The 19,367-nt window shown below is 34.5% G+C and overlaps 2 pseudogenes; one reads left to right on the top strand and one right to left on the bottom strand.

The window, feature by feature from the left end:
• Positions 1–1,625: 1,625 nt before the first annotated feature.
• Positions 1,626–2,755, bottom strand: LOC145067088 (putative pre-mRNA-splicing factor ATP-dependent RNA helicase DEAH4; annotated as a pseudogene).
• Positions 2,756–9,758: 7,003 nt separating this feature from the next.
• Positions 9,759–10,148, top strand: LOC145067087 (putative mitochondrial protein AtMg00820 pseudogene; annotated as a pseudogene).
• Positions 10,149–19,367: the final 9,219 nt, after the last annotated feature.

Raw genomic sequence — 19,367 nt, 5'->3', positions numbered from 1 at the left:
GACCATTAGATCTTTATGTTGTAACATATGTTGTTCATTGATTATGACATCCTTAGGGTTTTGTATTTTTGAACAACATCTTTAAACAATATATTTTAGTAAAACAAGACAATTTCTACAAAATATTTTATTGTTAGTGGGATTTTTGGCATACAAAAATATTTTGATTTTTAAAGAGTAAAGAAAAGTTTTGTTTGGTTCTGAAAAATAAGGGATGTCATATAAGATTATATGGATATTAGTATATTTGTATGCAATTCTCTCTGTCTCTGTGTCTCTCTCTCTCTCTCTCTCTCTCTCTCTCTCTATATATATATATATATATATATATATATATATATATATATATATATATATATATATATATATATATATATATATGCAACTCCCTATTACATAAAAAATAAATTTAAAAGAACAAAAAAAAGAACTTACATTGTGGACATCAACATTGCTCGGATTTTGGATCTAAGGTCCTTAGTAACCTCGGTAATCTGAGAGGTTTATAGTTTTTCATCTTGATATGAAATTAATACATCAGTAGAAGCTTCTCTACTAACATTATCAACCATATGTCCCCTTTTTGAACTCATCTCCCATTTTTCTGAATTTGAACCCTTTCAACATTGCAACAAACATTTTAGCACATTTTAGTCTCCCAACTATTAACTTTTGCAAATGGGAATCGGTTTCATTTGCATTAGAGGGTGGTTGCTTTTCCACCAAATTTACCATTTAGAATCCTTAATTTTGGTTGTTCGATGCCTTGTGTAGCAGCTTGAAGAATAGTTGCAGCTTGAACAACATCCACTTGGACACTTTGTTTCTCTAACTTATATGATCTACCAAACCAGAACCATTAGGAAGATATGAAGGAGGATGCTTTCTCTTCCTGACTAAGTTTTTGCTACAAATAAGAAATGGAAAAGTTAATATTTATAATATGGTGAAGATTTTTTAATCCATTTAGTAACATGTTTAAAAAAGTGTACCTTCATCCAGGAAGCAATGTATCTTCCATTGATAACATAGAAACTACACTCTCAAAGCTTGAAGTAAACAACCATATTCATTCGCCTCAATTAAAGTCCTTGTAAGTGAAGGTTCCAAAGGAAGGTCTATCAAAAAATAAAATTTTCAATATATTGTTTCAACTCAACAATCAGCATATGCTAATATAATAATGAATTTAAGATCTAGTTATAAAAAATAAAATGGAATATTTTTATTGTTTATCCTATATACGCAATGGTCCCATTTTCATCTAAAGCATCATTCATAAATATTGAAAATTTGACATAATAACAAAGTTTCTTGAAGGTGTTGAGACTTTCTTACACATCACCATCAACAGTTAAGGAAGTTTCAACAATGTTTGTCGCAATAATGAAATGCCTACGGTTTGGAGTGGAGGATTAAACGCTCACATCTATAAATTACACAAAAAGAGTTATTATATAAATATAATAATAAAATTGTTATTTGATAGATAAATAAATAGTACTCTCTTGCATTTTAGGTGGCAATGAACCGTGAAGTGGTAGGACTATGAAATCCATACAAGACCCTACTTCAAGGCTTTGAATTCTTTCCTCTAGTTTTGATACCAATTTCTCTTTGTCATCCTAACAAAACCCCATCACTTTCTAATAAAAAATATAAGAATATTAACTATTACAAAAAAAGAAAATAGATATGCTAAGACATGAAATTTGAATTACCAGACCAGTCATAAATATCAAGAATGTCCCAGTACAGCTTATTAACGTGTATGACTACAACAATGTTGACCATTAAAAGAGTCCAAGAAGTTTTAATAACAATGAAGGAGAATAAATTTTGTGCTTACCAATGGTTTTTCCAGAGAAGCTTTTATAGAACTTTTGGGTTGTTCTGCACAATATAATATTTATCCAATGAATAATTTCTGAATAACGTTTAGGACTGGACAATCAGAGAAAACTATTGACAACTTTTCACCATTCAATAGTAGTCGAAGTGATCAAAAATTTCAAATTGGAAGCACGCAATCTAATCAACCTTTTCACCAACCCCATTAATATATCCCTATAAAAAATGGCTCATTAGCTTTGCCTTTAAGGGTTAAGTTATGAGATAAAGTATGAGTTCTTTATGTTTTTGGACTCTTTTCATGAGCTTAATCTAATATGAAAACATAATATGGTTTCACCTCAAGGTTAGAAAGACTTTTACGGAGGAGTACTCCATCAGTAAGATAATTGGTCACACCATGGTATAAACTATCATTAGAAATCAGTATAACTTGCAAGAAGTGGATATTAAAGATGGCATTATAGGGAATGAACTTATTAAAAAGAATCGATTTACTTAATACAAGTTCTCTCTGAAGTCTTGTCCTCGAATCTTATGGCATAAACAACTTCATGATCTAATCAGACACCAAGCTCATGTGCAACCCTTCTGTACTTGTGAAGAAAGAAAATAAAGTTGGGAAGTAACCATTTAAAAGTAATTCATAAAAACATGAGTGGAAAAAATTAAGTTCTGATTTGATTGGTGAGAATATGATTACCTAGAAATAGATATGGCGACGACACGACAAGGCTAGGCGACGATAATGGTTTTGACCTTCGTGTTAGCCACTTCTGTATAAAATCTCGGACAGTTGAGTCCTCTTCCATGAACTAGTCTCACCAGTTAACACCACTATTGGATTCTGATACACATTTTCCAATATCTTATCTTAAAAATTTAGAAAATGGAGGTTCACCATTGAAATTGATTTGAACAATAAGAACCAGGTTTTTGGGCCGATTTTATTTGGAGGGAAATGGGCTAATAAACGTAAGAAACGTCGACATGTATAATCCATTTTGAGGCGTTGGAAGTAAGAGGCAATAGGGTTTCATCGATTTTCGACTGTGGCGGGTGATGGAAGAGTTGATGACTACAGTATTGCAACACCAGGGGCAAAAAATGGTGGAGAGTGGGAGATAGAACGAACCCTATATCTCCCAAGGTGGGGTTTTCTAACTTTTTGGGATATTTTTGCCCCGTTAGCTACTAAGGATGAGACCCGCATTACCTATAAAAATTATAAAATGAAAATTAATTTTAGGACGCGTAAAATGTGTGTTGTAAAATTTTCAAATTTTATAAGAGATGCCATTTTTTACGACACTCACTTTTTCGTGTCATAAATTCAGTGGGTGTCATAGTTTGCATGTCATTAAAAGCTTGTTTTGTAGTGGTGTGGGATGACTATTTATGAAAATTATTGGACAAATTGTTTAGACAACTAATATACAAACCTAAAATATGTTTAAGAAAAGAAAATTTATACTTTATAGCTGGAATCTAATGAGGAAACTGAAATATGTGTTAGAAAGTTGTTTTAGCAATCTTAAATTATGAAATTATGAAACATGAAATAAAAGAGAAAAACTCCATTTGAAATTTTGGAATCAGAAAATATGTTATTAAAAACATGTTTTAAAAATATGAAACAATATTAAGAAAACTAGAATTCTAAAAATTGATATATGGAGAAACATTGATTGGTACAAAATGGTTATTTTCTATAAAACTCAAGTATTTTTCAAGAAAAAAAAGTTATTTTCCATAAATAAAATTGTTTTGAAGTTATTATGAAGTTGGTTTCAAAAAGTATACTTGTTTTGAAGTTGATTCGAAAAATTAAGTTGTTTTCATAATTTAAAATTGTATTTAACAAATTGAAACTATTTTAACATAACAAAGTTGGTTTTTTTCCATATAGTAAAAGTGTTTCTAACAAAATTTAGTAAAGAAAACAAAAATAAAGTTTTTTGAAGTTCTCTTCAAACCAATAAGAATGGAACAATTTCCTTGTTGTCAAAACTGTGCAACAACAAAAAAATGTTTTTTGTTTTTTTCATTTTGTTAGGTGTTGGTTTCGTAAAAGCAAATTTGTTTTAAGATCGCAAAAAATATTACAAAAATATATGAAAAAAGCAAGTAAATAGAAAATGTTTAGACCTGTATTTAACAAAATGTTCTTATAACATAAATGGCAAAAAGAACAAAAAAATCACAACCTTTTCATGCGTAATTGGAAAAAATTTTATTAATTTTTTTGGTTGACTCTGGTCATAAATTTTACGTAGAGTTACTCTAGCTCATTTAACGAGTTTTATTATTAATTTTGTTATCTTTTTTGCAAAATCAGTCATAAATTTAGGTTTAAACTTCAAATTTGATTATAGTAGTTTGCAAAAAATTACACCACATGTCCAAAACTCGGTTTTATGTTTTCTAACTTCCTTATTTTCATTTATTTTTTAGTCAAAACTAAACTTGGTTTTATATTTTTTTTGTTTTTTTTTTATATTTCGTATTTTTTGTTCTTTTTTCAGTTTTTTTTTGTTTTTTTTTTCGTCAATTTGATAATTTCTTTTGATATTTTTCAAAAAGTGTAAAGTGTTTGATTATATATTTTTTATATTTTTCGTATTTTTGTTACGTTTTTTTCCGTCAATTTGATAACTACTTTTGATATTTTTCAAAAAGTGTCAAGTGAATATATTAGAGTATATTACATTTTTGGTGTGTGATTTCTTTTTTTTGTTTCTTATTTTTTTTTTAATTTGGGTAATTTATGGTTTTTTATTCATTGTTTGATATTTACAATTTATAGTTATTAAAATAAGAAATAACTAAAAAACAAAAATAAAGAAAAACAAAAAAATCTAAAACCAAACTAAGTTTGACTAAAAAATAAAAAATAAATGAAAATAAAGAAATTAAAAAAACATAAAACTAAGTTTTGGAAATATGGTGTAAGTTTTTGCAAATTATAGGGACCAAATTTGAACTTTAAACCTAATTTCAAATATTGTTCATTAAAAACTAACCCAATACCTTTTTAATGCAATAATTGAAATAAACTAAAATTAAACCTTAGTCCATAACAAATAAATTAAGACGAGTCATCTACAAATTTTAAGATAGGTCATAAATAAATGATCCACCTTAATTTGCAATAGCCTGGCCACTACACACAATTTTCAGTGAACCTAACCTAATTTGGTTCATAGTTGCACCTCCTATACATGCAAGAGAGAGTCATCCATTTATAAGTTTCACAAGACTTAGAAGTTTTTCTACTTATAAACATAACATCCTTCTCCTTTTTCCCCAACTATTGCAGCTATCTCACTTTAATGTTTAATTCTCTTTATCTTAATTTGGTTTTGAGCGTATAATATATAAAAAAGAAGGTATCACGGAAGAGAACACATGTATCAATATATCATTGTCCACCTTAATAATGTTTATGATTCAAAATTCGTGTTAAAAAGGGTCAAATTATTTAAATGCATCATAGTTTATTCGATAAAGGTACAAGAGAATAGGATATAACATATAAGCCTCGATGTTTGTGACGCTAAAGGTTTTTTTGGGTAGTGGTTGGACTGCCATGACAACAAGAAACATAAGTGTCGATGGAGTTGGGGTTGAGTGGAAGTGCAAAATAAGATGAGGAGAAGAAAATAATTTGTCAAGATCGATAGATAGATAAGTAAAAAGTTAATTTTATTTTTTTTGGAAACCACAAAAGATTCAGCGGGAAAAAAATTAATTTTACTTAATACCATGTTACATGGTATTGTCTTTATTGATTCAAAATGAAGTAGATAGAACTTAACATTGGGCTAAAGCTAACAAATTTATTTTCCATTTACTTTTGACGTAAAATTTAATCAACATTAGATTATCCTAGATCCTTATCGAGGCTTCATAACGGAGGACTGGAGGTATGTATTTTCTTGCTTCTGTGTGATGCTTGGTTATCCAAGCCTTAAACAATGTAAACCTCAGGAAATAGGCTTTCCAAAAGCATATATTTATTAAAATAATTTGGCATCAATTTTCAAAAATCTGGATGTCATACATACGACTGTAAGGAACAAGAAACGAGTCAAACAAGTGATTTTTTAAGGTTCTATGAGTTAAAAATACACATTTTAGACGACTTACACGTTTAAACCATTTAGTAGATTTGACGCGTATTTGTGGCTAAAATTTTAAGTTTATTCGTTCAAATAAAATATAAAATTAAAGTTCAATGATTTTGATCCACACATCATTCATTTAAATATGTACATACTTTATATTTTTGTATAGTGTGTGAGCTACAATACAGCAACATATGCATTTTGAATACAAATCAGTCGAGCCATCAACTAGTATGGAAAGGGACATTTTTGTTTTTCACGTTTAGAAAAACAATTAGAATACTAATTTAAATGGCAATGAGTAGTACATGTGGTCGATATGCGGCGATATACATTTGCCACCACATGTCATTGAAACGGTGTCCAATCATCTTTAATTTGATTCATAGATCTCAAAGCTTAAAAAAGTAAAAAAATAAAATAAAATATAAAATCTAAAGGTTGTGTAAGTGAAATAAAATCAAATATAAAGTTTTATTCATAAAATGTGTTAAAGACTTCTAATTTTTATATTGAGTTTGACTTTTACGTTTTACAACTTTTACTTGAACGAAGTGTTTGTGAACACTAGTACTAAATAGTTGGTAGTTGAAAGTAGGGGTGATTCTTTGGACATTTAGATCGGACCAGATTGGGAATCGGACGTGGACCTGAACGTAAGACTTAACAAGTCGATCCAAGGTCCAAAATTTTCTGTAAAATATGTCTGATTTAAGAGTCGGTCCGGTCCGATCAAAATGCTCACTTTTATGTCCTAGAACTGGAACCGGATATGGACCTAGACATGGTAAGTCTTAACACGTCTAGTCTAAGGTCCACAAATTTCTGTAAAACCGGCCCGGTCCAGTCGGTTCAAATTCTCTCCCTTAGTTGAAAGTCGTATCATTTAATTGTGTTGAAGCGTGTTAGACAAAATTATCTTTTAACTTTTAAACATATAATCAGATAAAAGCTAAAAGCTAAAAATTAAAAGTCTTTGGATTATAAGTTTTTTGTTTAAAATAAAAGCTAAAAATTCATATTATCAAACAAAGTTTTTTTTTTTCAAGTTTTTTCTTAAAAACTAAAAACTAAAAACTTCCAAAAGCTTCATGCCAAACATGCCCAGAATATCGATTTTTTTTCCAAATTTGTCAAGGTTGTATGATATTGAATGACATCATGTATAAGGCCAGATAATGTGGGTTGAACCGCACCCAGGAACACCACACCATGAGTGCAGTTTAGGGTGAGGTGGCGATTGGTAAGGGTAGCCCCCCTCCCCCTCCCTCCCTCCCTCCCTCCCTCTCTCTCTCTCTCTCTCTCTTTCTCTCTCTCTCTCTAACTAGCTGGTGCCAATTGTTTTTTTTTGAATTGCATGAAAGAGAAAAAATATTTTTAAGCTGCAAAACGTTCATAAAATTAACTTTTTTAAATTTATTTTTATTAATTTACAACCTTATAAATATCATTTTTATTCAACAATCAAATTCACAATATTATCTATCTTTTTCTCTTTATTCATCCATTCTAACAAAAAAATGGATTCCCAAAATCTAGTAGATGAAAATCACGTGTTTCCTAGTTCAACCACGCTAACTAGAAACATTTTTGCATCCAATCCATCTATCCTAATTTATTATCCCCAAATTGATGCTCCATTCAATTCCATTTACAATTTCAATACAAAAATGTTCAACAATACTACCTCATCCAAGTCTCAAATGTTAACCGCAACATGTTCAACAATTTTGTTGTTTTTCCTGATCAACTTTCACCAAATCAACTCAAAAACCAAACCACACCTTACCACCTTCAAACCGAAAACCAAACCCCACCTTACCACCTTGAAAACCAAAGCCTCGACGACTCAAATGATGAAATTGTACGAGAAACTCACCCCCCCCCCCTCATCCCTCCACGCCGCAAAGGAAAAAAACAAAGGCCAGGCCTAAAGGGTGACCTCCATGTTATTTTATAGCTTCATTTTACATTCTTTGTATAGCATAGGGGCCTTTATGTATCTTTATTGTGTGTGTGTGTGTATATATATATATATATATATATATATATATATATATATATCTTGCAATATAATGCCCTAATAACGGGGGCTTTTTTCATAATTAACATGGTATCAAACTAGGGTTCTTTTCCCTTCATAATATACATGGTACGAACTGGTCTGCATGTCTTTCCACATTAGGCCCTACCCTCTGGTTCCTCCTTCGGAGGTCACGCACAATCCACACCTCAACAATTTACTGACTTGGCCTCGGTGTTTCAAGCTATGTCGGTCCATCCACCTCTCGATAATAATTACTACACGGATTCTGGTGCTAGCTCTCATATGTCCTTCAACTCAGGTAACATGTTTTCTCTAACACCGTGCAATTATAAATCTATGATGGTTGGTAATTGTGTTGTACTTCTGGTTACTCATATTGGTCAAACTTTTTTTTTCCGCATTCACACAGCCGCCTTGCTTTAAATAATGTTCTTATCTCAAATAAAATGGTCAAAAACCTCATATTTTTGCGCAAATTTACTATTGAGAATTTCGTTTCTGTTACTTTTGACGCCTTTGATTTCACTATGAAGGACTTTAATACAGGTGCATTCATCCAACGATATGACAGTGATGGTGACCTCTATCCTATTCTTCCGCCTCCCAGTTCTTCGTTATCTGCCACAACTTGTGTTGTGGTTTCTCTCCCAACTTGGCATCGTCGTCTTGGACATCCTGACTCTTCATTTTTATAGTTCTTACATTCTCCTCATTTTATTTCTAGCTCCACAACTAAAGTTCCCATTTGTCATGCTTGTCAACTTGGAAAACATTGTCGTTTACCATTTGCTTCGTCTAAAACTAAAACTTCATGTATTTTTGAATTGGTGCATTCCGATTTATGGACTTCGCCTATTACTAGCATAAGTGGTTTTAAGTATACTTTTCTTTTCTTGGATGATTTCTCTCATTTCTTGTGGGTATTTCCACTTCGTGCTAAATCTGATGTGCTTACTGTTTTCTCTAATTTCCATGCTTTTGTTCAAATTCAATTTCAAACTAACATTTAACTTTTTTAATGTGACAATGGTCGTGAATTCAACAATCAAACTCTCCTTGATTTTTTTCACACTAAAGGAATTAAAATAAGATTTTCTTGTCCATACACGTCTCAACAAAACGGAAAAGCTGAACGTGGTATATGAACAATAAATAACATTATTCGTATCTTTCTTTTTCGTGCCTCTTTACCCCCAAGTTTTGGGTTGAGGCTCTTCTCACATCCGTTCATGCACTTAATCTTCTTCCCATAACCACTCTCTCTTTTAAGATTCCTTTGAGCCGCTCTTTGGGTCTTTTCCTACATATGATCACTTACGTGTGTTTAGTTGCCTCTGTTATCCAAATCTCTCCTCTACAGCTCAACATAAACTCTCTCCTCACTCTTTTACTTGCGTCTACCTTGGCCCTTCATCTGAGCATCATGGTCATTTCTGTATCGATCTAATTACCCAACGTGTCATCACTTCACGTCATGTCATTTTTGATGAGGAACACTTTCCTTTCACGAAATTCAACTCTCCTCTTACTGTCTTTAATAATGACATGTTTCTTCTTGATGACACCCCCACCCTATATTTCATTCCACAACCTGACCCCCCTCTGGTCACTAACTCCACCCATGCTTCTCCAAGAATTACCTCTCTTGTTCCACCACACATTTCGTCATTTCTCGGACTCCTTAGTATGCTCAGGCTACTTCTCCTACTCTTCCTTCTCCTCCAACGCATCCCATGGTCACTCGTCCTCGTATATGGTCACTCAAACCAAGACATATTCTTAATCTCTCCGTTACAACCGAAGTATCTCCAATTCCTCATTCTATTGCTCAGGCTCTCTGTGACCCAAACTGGAAAATTGCCATGGATTTTGAAATGGCTGCTCTTAATTCTAATCATACTTGGAATCTTGTTGCTTCGCCTCCTACTGCTAACATTGTCGGATGTAGATGGTTGTACCTTCACAAATTTGACAGCAATGGAAATCTTGATCGTTACAAAGGTCTCCTTCTTGCTCAAGGATTCTCTCAACTTCCTAGTCATGACTTTGATGACACTTTTAGTCATGTAGTCAAGCCTGATACCATTCACATTGTTCTCAACATTGCGACATCCAAACACTAGCCCATTCACCAGTTAGATGTCAAAAATGTTTTCCTTCATGGTGATCTCTCTGAGGATGTCTACATGAAACAACTTATGGGAAATAGAGGTTACAAATATAATGCCTTAAGCGGAAAAACAATCATACAATTCAATTGATTAGGGAACATGCAACCTAGTTTGATCTATATCTTTCACATATTAGCAACATACTATGTGTCACACCCCTGAAACCAGACGGCGGAAACGTCCGAGGGCTCACGTGACTAAATTTGAATATCATCACAATGAATATACATGAATCATAACATAAACATCACCATGCATCAATATATTACAACTGACATTGTTCAAATGAAGTACATTGTTTTAACATTACAAATCCATAACATAAAATGTTTGATAGTTTTCAAAAGCACAACACCCTAACATACTTGGTACTACTCCTCAGCTTACCTGTTACTTGAGAATACAAGTTATTTTGAAAACGGTCAACATATGGAATGTTTGTGAGTTCATAAGCAGGTTTGATATGAAAATGTGTTGTGTAGTTTGTAAGAAAATAACCCAGAAAATCTGATATTTTCTGAAAAGACCATTGTTTATATAAAAGTGTGAAGATCCGTAAATATATGCATGATGATTTCAAAACGTGTATAATTGAAAAACTTCGTATTAAAAGTACCAGTGAAAAATGTTGAACTTCCCCGAAAAACCCGATGTTTTCTGAAAATAAAAAAAATCTATATCATATAATTGTTCGAATTGTTATCCCATCCCGTGAATGATTTTGATTTACCTTGATTACTTGATTAATATTGGATTTATTTATGTGATTCGTTATAACCATGCATGATAATGACTAGTTCGTCTGTCTTGGCACTCTGGTGAACGCCGGAATTGATCTTAAGATTTTGTCACTCTAGACTGACCGAGTCTAACTGTAGCGAACAGCTAAGGTGTGGGGGAGTCACCCCCGTATAGATCTATACACAAACTCTCGCTCTCCCTCCAGGAGACTTTGATTATAACTACAGACTACGACCAACACACATTGGTGCCACCCGTTATTACTCACTAAATCTCAATTGACTTTGATTACTATTGATTATCGACCCGTATTTGTTTACTTGGATTGACGATAAGCCTAATAAACAAGGAGAAGATGATTACAATATCCTACTATTCCCGCGTATTATTTATGGTTATTGGTTATACGAAGAGCACGATGGCCGGTTTCGCATTTGATTCGTTTGGACCTTACTAGCAATGCTAATGGGCCACTAAGGCCCAATAGCACTTAAAAGCCATTGAGGGTCCTTAAATATGAAATTGGGTCATAGAAGGCCCAATAACATTTATTATTATCCCTTGGGCCCAAAAATCATGTTAATGGGTTACAAAGGCCCAACAAACATGATTGGAACTTTCAAGCCCAAAGATTTGAATGTTTACTTGTTTTAGGTATAGTTTGATTGTTGTAAAGTTTGATTTGGTGATTTGTTAATTTCGCACCGGAACAAGGCCAGTCGATTATCTTTAACGATGTTGGAATTATGCGTATTTTCATCTTTCTATTTTCATGAATTGTAGTTTGGTATTTTTATTTTAACTCAAATATCTTAAAATAAAATAATTGACTCAAAAAAAATCTTGGTTTGAACCCCTTTCAGCCCTTCATTGGTAAAATTGACAATTTTAGTCCTTTTATATATAAAAAGACATTTTAAGCCCTTAAACCTTTTTTCTTGACACTTTTGACCCAAAGACTTGTTCAAGTGATATTTTTAGCTCAAAACTCATTCTTTGGCAGTTTCAGCACTTCCAGAAAAGTATTTTTCGGTTGAAGCCCAAACTTTTTGCAACTTTTACAATTTCGACCCAAAATCCAAAAAGTTTACAATTTTGATCCTTGTTTAGAAATTACATCATTTTAACCCCTGAATTTGTTTTATTCACCCTTTCCCCCCTGTTTTGAGGAGTATACCATTTCAACCCCTTGAAAGTTGTAATTTTCACAAGTTTTGCCTTAATGGGCTGAAAAGCCCAAGATTTAGCCCAATAAGCCTTAAATTTTATTTCTAACTTTCAATGGAGTATGATATTCATAAAAACACTTGTTTTTACTGTTTTGACACTTTTGGTCCTTAAGAAAACCGTAACTAACAATTTTTCCACTCAACTTTGGTTTGTTTGACAATTATAGCCCAAAAATGAGTTTTATGTTGCCATATGTTTATTTTAATCTTAGAGGGTAATTTTTCTTAACTTGTTTAGTGTAATATGTCTTAGATCATGTTTATCTTCCTCTTAGATCCATAGATCTCGAGATTTCCCTTCTTTTTGTTACATATTTATCACATAAACACATGGAATCACACATATCATACACATAAACATAGATCTACAAATTTTACTTGTATTCTCCCCCATAAAACATATGAAACCAAAAATAGAGGGGTATGAACTCACCTTTGCTTGTTGATTTCGATTTGAAGAAGAAAGGGAAGAAGCTTGATGCTATTTTTGGTCCTAGCAACACCTTGATGTAGATTTCGAAATCTATGGAATGCTAGAGCATGGATCATGAAATAAGATGTTTGAGAAGAATGATCTAGCTTAGAATGAAGTTTAAGTATCTAGAAAATGTGGTGACTTACCAAAGATTTGATGATCTAGTGAAGGATCCTCTCGAAAATACCTTAGATCTTTGAAAGTTTGGAGGAGGAAAGGAATATTATTTGAGGGTATTTGAGAGAGTTTTTGAAAGAAAATTAGAGAAGTGTGTGTTAGTGTTTTTGTTCTCGGACGTGAGTAGAAAAGGAGGAGGAAGAAAGGGATTTTGCATGGAGGAAAATGATCTCATAGATGTATGTGAGTTCATAGATACATGTTAGATAATATTGTGTTGTCACTAGCCTACTCCATGCATTTTTCTTTTCCTTTTTTTTACATATGGGCCGAAAATGGAGCTAGAAGGAGGAAGTGGATTAATTTGGGGCATTACTTGCCTTGGCTCGAAATTATGAGGCCCAAATAAATACTTTTCGGCCCATTGGGCCTAGCTCACAGCCCAATTTTTGTATAAGAGAATGGATATGAGTCCATTAGAGCTAATTGAATTAGTTATGGCCCAATAAGACCCATTAAAGATAAAATAGTCCATTTTAGGCTTATAAGGGCCAAAAAGGTTAAGTCTCATGAATGTGGGTCCAATTAGAGCCCATTTAAGAGTTCTAAGCCCAAAATAGTCAAACTGGAAGCATATTGGCCCATTAGGCCCAATAAGGAAATCCTAGTCCATAATGGACTTAAACCGAGATTTCTAGGGTTTCCAATTCTTTGTTGACTATTTAAAGTGATTGTATAGGATGTTTGATGGAAATTTTTGTTGTTATTAAATAAGCATCATACATGCTTTCACATTTTTGGTTCACAGATGTTATCATTGTTGTTGTTACATGGTATAGAATTCCTAGTTGTGACACTATGAACACTAACCTACAAAACTTTCCTATGAACAAACTAATTCATAAGCCAAGAAAAACTAACCTTTGAGATTATTATTGTTAACAATCTTGAATCCTTCTTCTTTAAAACCTTTGGCAGCTAGCACCAAAAGTGTAGTGCCTCTGATGTTCACACCCAAGACTAGCAACTAAGGATTATGGAGAGGGGAGAGGGATTTTTCAGAAAAAACTCTTCTAGGATAGGAGGTGTCGATTTTTTGAGGTTCAAGGCCCTTTATATAGGTGAGGTAGCTTAGAGTTAAAGTTAGGGTTTAAGTAGGAAACCATAATCCCTTTGCTTGGTAACCAAGCAACTCATGAGCCTCCATCCAAGAGCCTTTGGACGAAAGTCTAGGCCCTTCCTAGAAGTTTTCGTCCAACCTCTTACAAATAGGTTCTAGAGCATTTTTCCTCAACTATCAATAAATAGCCAAACAACCCTGCACTTTAAATTAATCCAATTAATCCCAAAATTAATTCTAATTTATTTTTGATTAACTATTAATTAAATATCATAATTTCTAATTAATATATTATTATCATAATATATTAACAAATTATATATTTCAATTTATTAATCAAATAATAAATCATATATCTCTTCAAAATAATCTTGTCCAATTGCTAGCTTTGAGACCAACCCAAAAGGACTATGCTACAATCAATTCAAGTTTATACCAATTATAGTTATGGGCTTGGACACCTTATCCAGCGGTCTCCCACTTGGATAAGTCTAATTGTAACGACCGAAAAATACAACCAATTTTAAATTTTTCAAAAACAGCTCAATTCCATTAAATCTTTACAAAAAGGTTTTCAATACAAAACATTTAACGTATTCCCAGAATCACATTACTACAAAATCATGAGGAGCGGTACGATCATGCCTTCGCCTTGCCACGGTCTCCTGAAGAACCTAAAAAACATAAAACCACAATTGTAAGCCCGAAAGCTTAGTGAGATATCCCTAAAATACCAACCACATACACTATACGCATAACATGCCACAACATATCAGATCACAGAACAGCCATGCACTTCGGGTCTACTGTGTGACTGGTCCGCCGCACTGGCCTACAGTCCACCTGGTCCACTCTCTGAGTCTATCCACATACATCGAGTCTGAAGTGTGATTGGTCCGCCCGCACCGGGCCTTCAATCTACCTGGTCCACTCTCTGAGTTTACAGTATGACTGGTCCGCCCACACCGGGCCTTCAGTCTGCCTGGTCCACTCTCCGAGCCTCGGCACGTCTGGTCCGCCCTCTTGAGGCCTACAGCCTATCCGGACCGCTCGATGGGCCTTCGGAACAACCGGTCCGTCCTGGGTATCTTGGCCTACAGCATAAAGCAGGACCCGCCTCAACCCAACTCCAATCCAAACAACCATGTGCACATATACATACAATCATATAGAAATTCACAGTCAACAAGCAGATCAAACAGATCACATAACATAGCATCATCCTAACCAGGATACCGACCTAACAGGTCACTAGCATAGCATCTCCCTATCTCTCAGGATACCGATCTCAATCAGGTCTCTAACATATACCATCCTAGCTCTCAGGATGCAAACATATCACAGCAACAACATAACAACAACTACCCGGATCTCAATCCGATAAGGGCCAGCCTTGGTGCCTTAGACCCTGTTGATATAGTGAGGATAACTCACCTCGCACTGCCGAAACTCTGAACTGAAGAAGCAGACTCTCGAACCACCAACTCACCGCAAATCCTGAACTAACCATCATAACAAATAAACATTAGGTCAAACATACATCCACATATCGGACCAAGACCAAAATCCAAATCTCATACAAAGTCCAACATTGGCCCAATTTACCAAATTGGGCCCACTTCACCAAATGGGCCTAGAACCAAAGTCCATCATAATAATTGGGCCCAAAACACTCTGTCCATGAATTCCCAGACTTGGCCCAACAACCAACTGTCCACCAACGGCCCAAACTCAAGGCCCAAAAATGAAAGTCCAACAGGAGGAGTACGCTGGGCGTACCCTCCTTGGTACGCGGGGCGTACAACATTGACTCGCAAAGGGAATCGGGGCACTGGCCCGCTACGCGGGGCGTACTCTAAGGCTATGCGGGGTGTAACCCTGATGCTCAACAAATCCACATAATGACTTAATGGCTTAAGCTCTTAAGCCCAAACTTCGGATCCATAGGCCAAATATGATTAGAACTCATAAAGTCTCAGACTTTATCACTTGGGACGTCCTTAAGCTCTTAATCCAAGGTCTTAATCCATTAAGACCTATATATCTCTCTCACATGGAACAACTACAGCCCTTGGGACCTCATTTTTCTCACTCAAGACCTCCCCAAAGGTCTGAAAGGACAGATAATCTTGACCAATTCGAAATATGCAACAAGGTGAGGACTTTTGGGACAAGAAAGATAACAAAGCTTCAAAACACATAGATCTATACAATATGAAGGTCAAGCAAGAAGCTTTATACCTCAAACAAGCTCCAAAGGATGGTATCTCTTCAGATCTACAAGCTCCAATCGTCCCTCTTCTTCCTTGACAACTTCTCTTTTCTCCTTCAAGCCTTTCTTTTGCCAAAATAAGCTTTCCAAGGTCAAACACACCCAAATAATGGAGGGAATACGAGATCTAGGGTTTTCTGAGGTTAAGGATGAGCATAAGGAGGCTAAGGGGTGAACCAACATGTTCCTTATATAGTGGTTGACCCAAAATTAGGGTTTGAAGTTTCTGAGAGTACGCTGGGCGTACCTCTAGTACGTTGGGCGTACTCACCCGACCATCCCGCGTACATCACACCATTATGCTGGGCGTACATCCATCTTACGCTGGGCAATCTACAGTCCAATTCATGATTGTCTTAATTCGCTACTTACTTCCCAAAGTATGATCGACTGTGGAGTTTGAATAATCCAATTATTCTGGAAGTAAAACATGCAAAGTGAAACACAAAATAAACGATAGACAAAAGGTAGTAATCCAACTCATAAATAAATCTCTATTATTTAATTACCAAAAGTCAATTACGTTTACTTTGTTAGAAGTTTCAAAACTAAGTATCTAACTACTAAAACTAATATCATCTGTCAGACCAATGTTCCTCGCATGTTGAACGTGCTTAACCTTAATCAGACCCTTAGTGAGGGCATCTGCAGGATTCTCTTCAGATGACACCCGTTTTACAATGATGTGGCCTTCTTCTACTCTATGTCTGATGAAATGGTATTTTTTGTCGATATGCCTTGATCTGCCATGATCTCTTGGTTCCTTTGTCAAGGCAACCGTATCTTCATTATCACAGAAAATCTCTACTGGCTCCTTTATGGTTGGCACAACTCCAAGATCTCCGATGAAGTTCTTCAACGATGTCGCTTTCTTAGATGCCCCGCTTGCTGCTATGTACTCTGATTCACAAGTAGAATCAGCCACTATCTCTTGCTTGGAACGTTTCCATGTAATTGCTCCTCTGTTCAAGGTAAACACCCAGCCAGATTAAGAATGAAAGTTGGTCTATCTGTTTGAAAGTTGGCATCACTATACCCTATTACTCTCAAAGTATCATTGCCATAATGTGACATCCCCAAAATCTCGGTCAGAAAAGACCGGTTTCATTTATGCTTTTTAAACATTTTCAGAGTAAATCCTATTGATTTTTAAAAGAGATGCGAAATTTGTTCCCAAAAACAAAACATGATAAAATAGATTTTTATCAAAACATTTCATAAAGAAATATGATTTCATTTCATAATCAAAAATCGGGATATCATGTTCCGATACAGATCATAAAGCATAAACGATAACATTACAAGTCATTCAACAAATATATACACATATAGACTTGTAAACAAAACAACTTGATGATTCATCCATCTTATGCCCTTGCGCCACTTCATGTAATACAAATAAACTGAGTGGGTCAGACTTGGGAGCCTGGTGAGCATATAGGGTTTTCAACCCACAATAAATAATTATATTTAATTTCAACAATCAACAATAACCCGATTACCCATTCCCGTTATCCTTACTTTACGTCCCTAAAACAACATCTATTATAAGGAACTTAATTTAGGATTTTCATCGGGACGGACATTACTGCAGAGGGGCTTCCTCAACAATAAGTGTCCTAAGGAAACCATGTGGGGGATAGAGTACACCGGTGAACACGTCGTTCACAACACCTACAGGTTATGAGCCTGCTAGTGTTCCACAAGACTGTCTAGAATAGTCTGTGGTCGTCATCCATACTCTGTTGAATGACCAGAATAACACCAACAACATCGAGGCCTCTCATCTGTTTATTACACACAAATTATCTACCCATGTTCTACCCAACATATTAGTAGATAAAAATATACATTTTATATAAAGTTTAAAACCTGTATAGCATGCTCGATCAATACATTTTTCCACATAACAGATGAGGCATACACACATAACACGTATTTCATAGAGAATAAATCAGATATATGAGATAGAAGAAAGTGAATATACATTCACACATATAATCAACAAAGTATACACGTAGCACGTATTTCGTATAAAATACTTCATAATAATGTGTTAGAAGAAAATGACTACACACTCACTTGATCAGAAGATGATCGGGCAGCACTACAACTTGCAGAAGTAGTGTTTCTCCGTAGATCTGGAAGATCTTCACAAAAAGCGGGCTCCTCGCGGGCAGCGCTTCGGCTCGGAAATCTCACTTCTCGGGATTCTCGGGGCTTTGGATCTTACTTTGGGCGTTCTATATATATTCGGAAACCTCGTTTCAACTACTATAACATTATCCAAAGATATCGAGTTTATTTTACACTTAAATTTTGACGCTCATTTTATTCTTAATTCATTAAATTATAATAGTTAAGAAAATAAACACATAATTCACAAATAATACATTCTTATTATTTCAAATTTGGGTTACAAAGGTTAACCTAGACTATTACATTGCTAAAAATGGCAAGCCCAGAAACACAGGCGTTACACACAAAGCACTTGGACCCAATCCTTAGTCCTTTGCAAACACTTGAGAATATTCTTAACAACTATCCAATGAACCATACATGGGTTTCCGTGATATCAACTGACCATGTTGAAAGCAAAAGTCACATCAGTGCGAGTACATGTCGTAATATACATGATAGATCCAACTACAGAAACATATGGAACTCTACTCATACCGGCTATCTCTGCATCCGTACTCGGACTCTGAGTCTTACTCAGTTTAGTATTACTCTGTATAGGAAGTTCTATTTTCTTGGAATTTTCCATACTAAAACGTTTTAGTACCTTTTCCAAGTATGTACTTTGACTAAGTCCAATTATTCTTTTACTCCTGTCTCTCAAAATCCTTATCCTCATAATATAAGCAGCCTCTCCAAATCCTTCATAGCGAAACACTTTCCAAGCCAAGACTTAACCTCTTGCAAAGTTGGAATTTCGTTTCCTATAAGAAGTATGTCATCAACATACAATACCATGAAGGTTACCATACTCCCACTAGCTTTGACATAGATACAAGATTCATCTTCACTTCTAGAGAAGCCAAACTATTTCACCTTCTTGTCAAAGCAAAGATTCCATCTGTGAGAAACTTGTTTCAATCCATAGATTGAGTTCTCAAGATTACATACTCTATTTAGATACTTTGCATCCACAAAACCCTCTGGCTGACTCATGTAAAAATCCTCAGCCAACTTTCCATTAAGGAAAGCATTTTTG

Source organism: Lactuca serriola, chromosome 8 (genome assembly GCF_051521515.1).
Source record: "Lactuca serriola cultivar US96UC23 chromosome 8, Lser_US96UC23_V15, whole genome shotgun sequence".
Lineage (NCBI taxonomy): Eukaryota > Viridiplantae > Streptophyta > Magnoliopsida > Asterales > Asteraceae > Lactuca > Lactuca serriola.
This window is presented reverse-complemented; position numbering and strand designations above follow the sequence as displayed.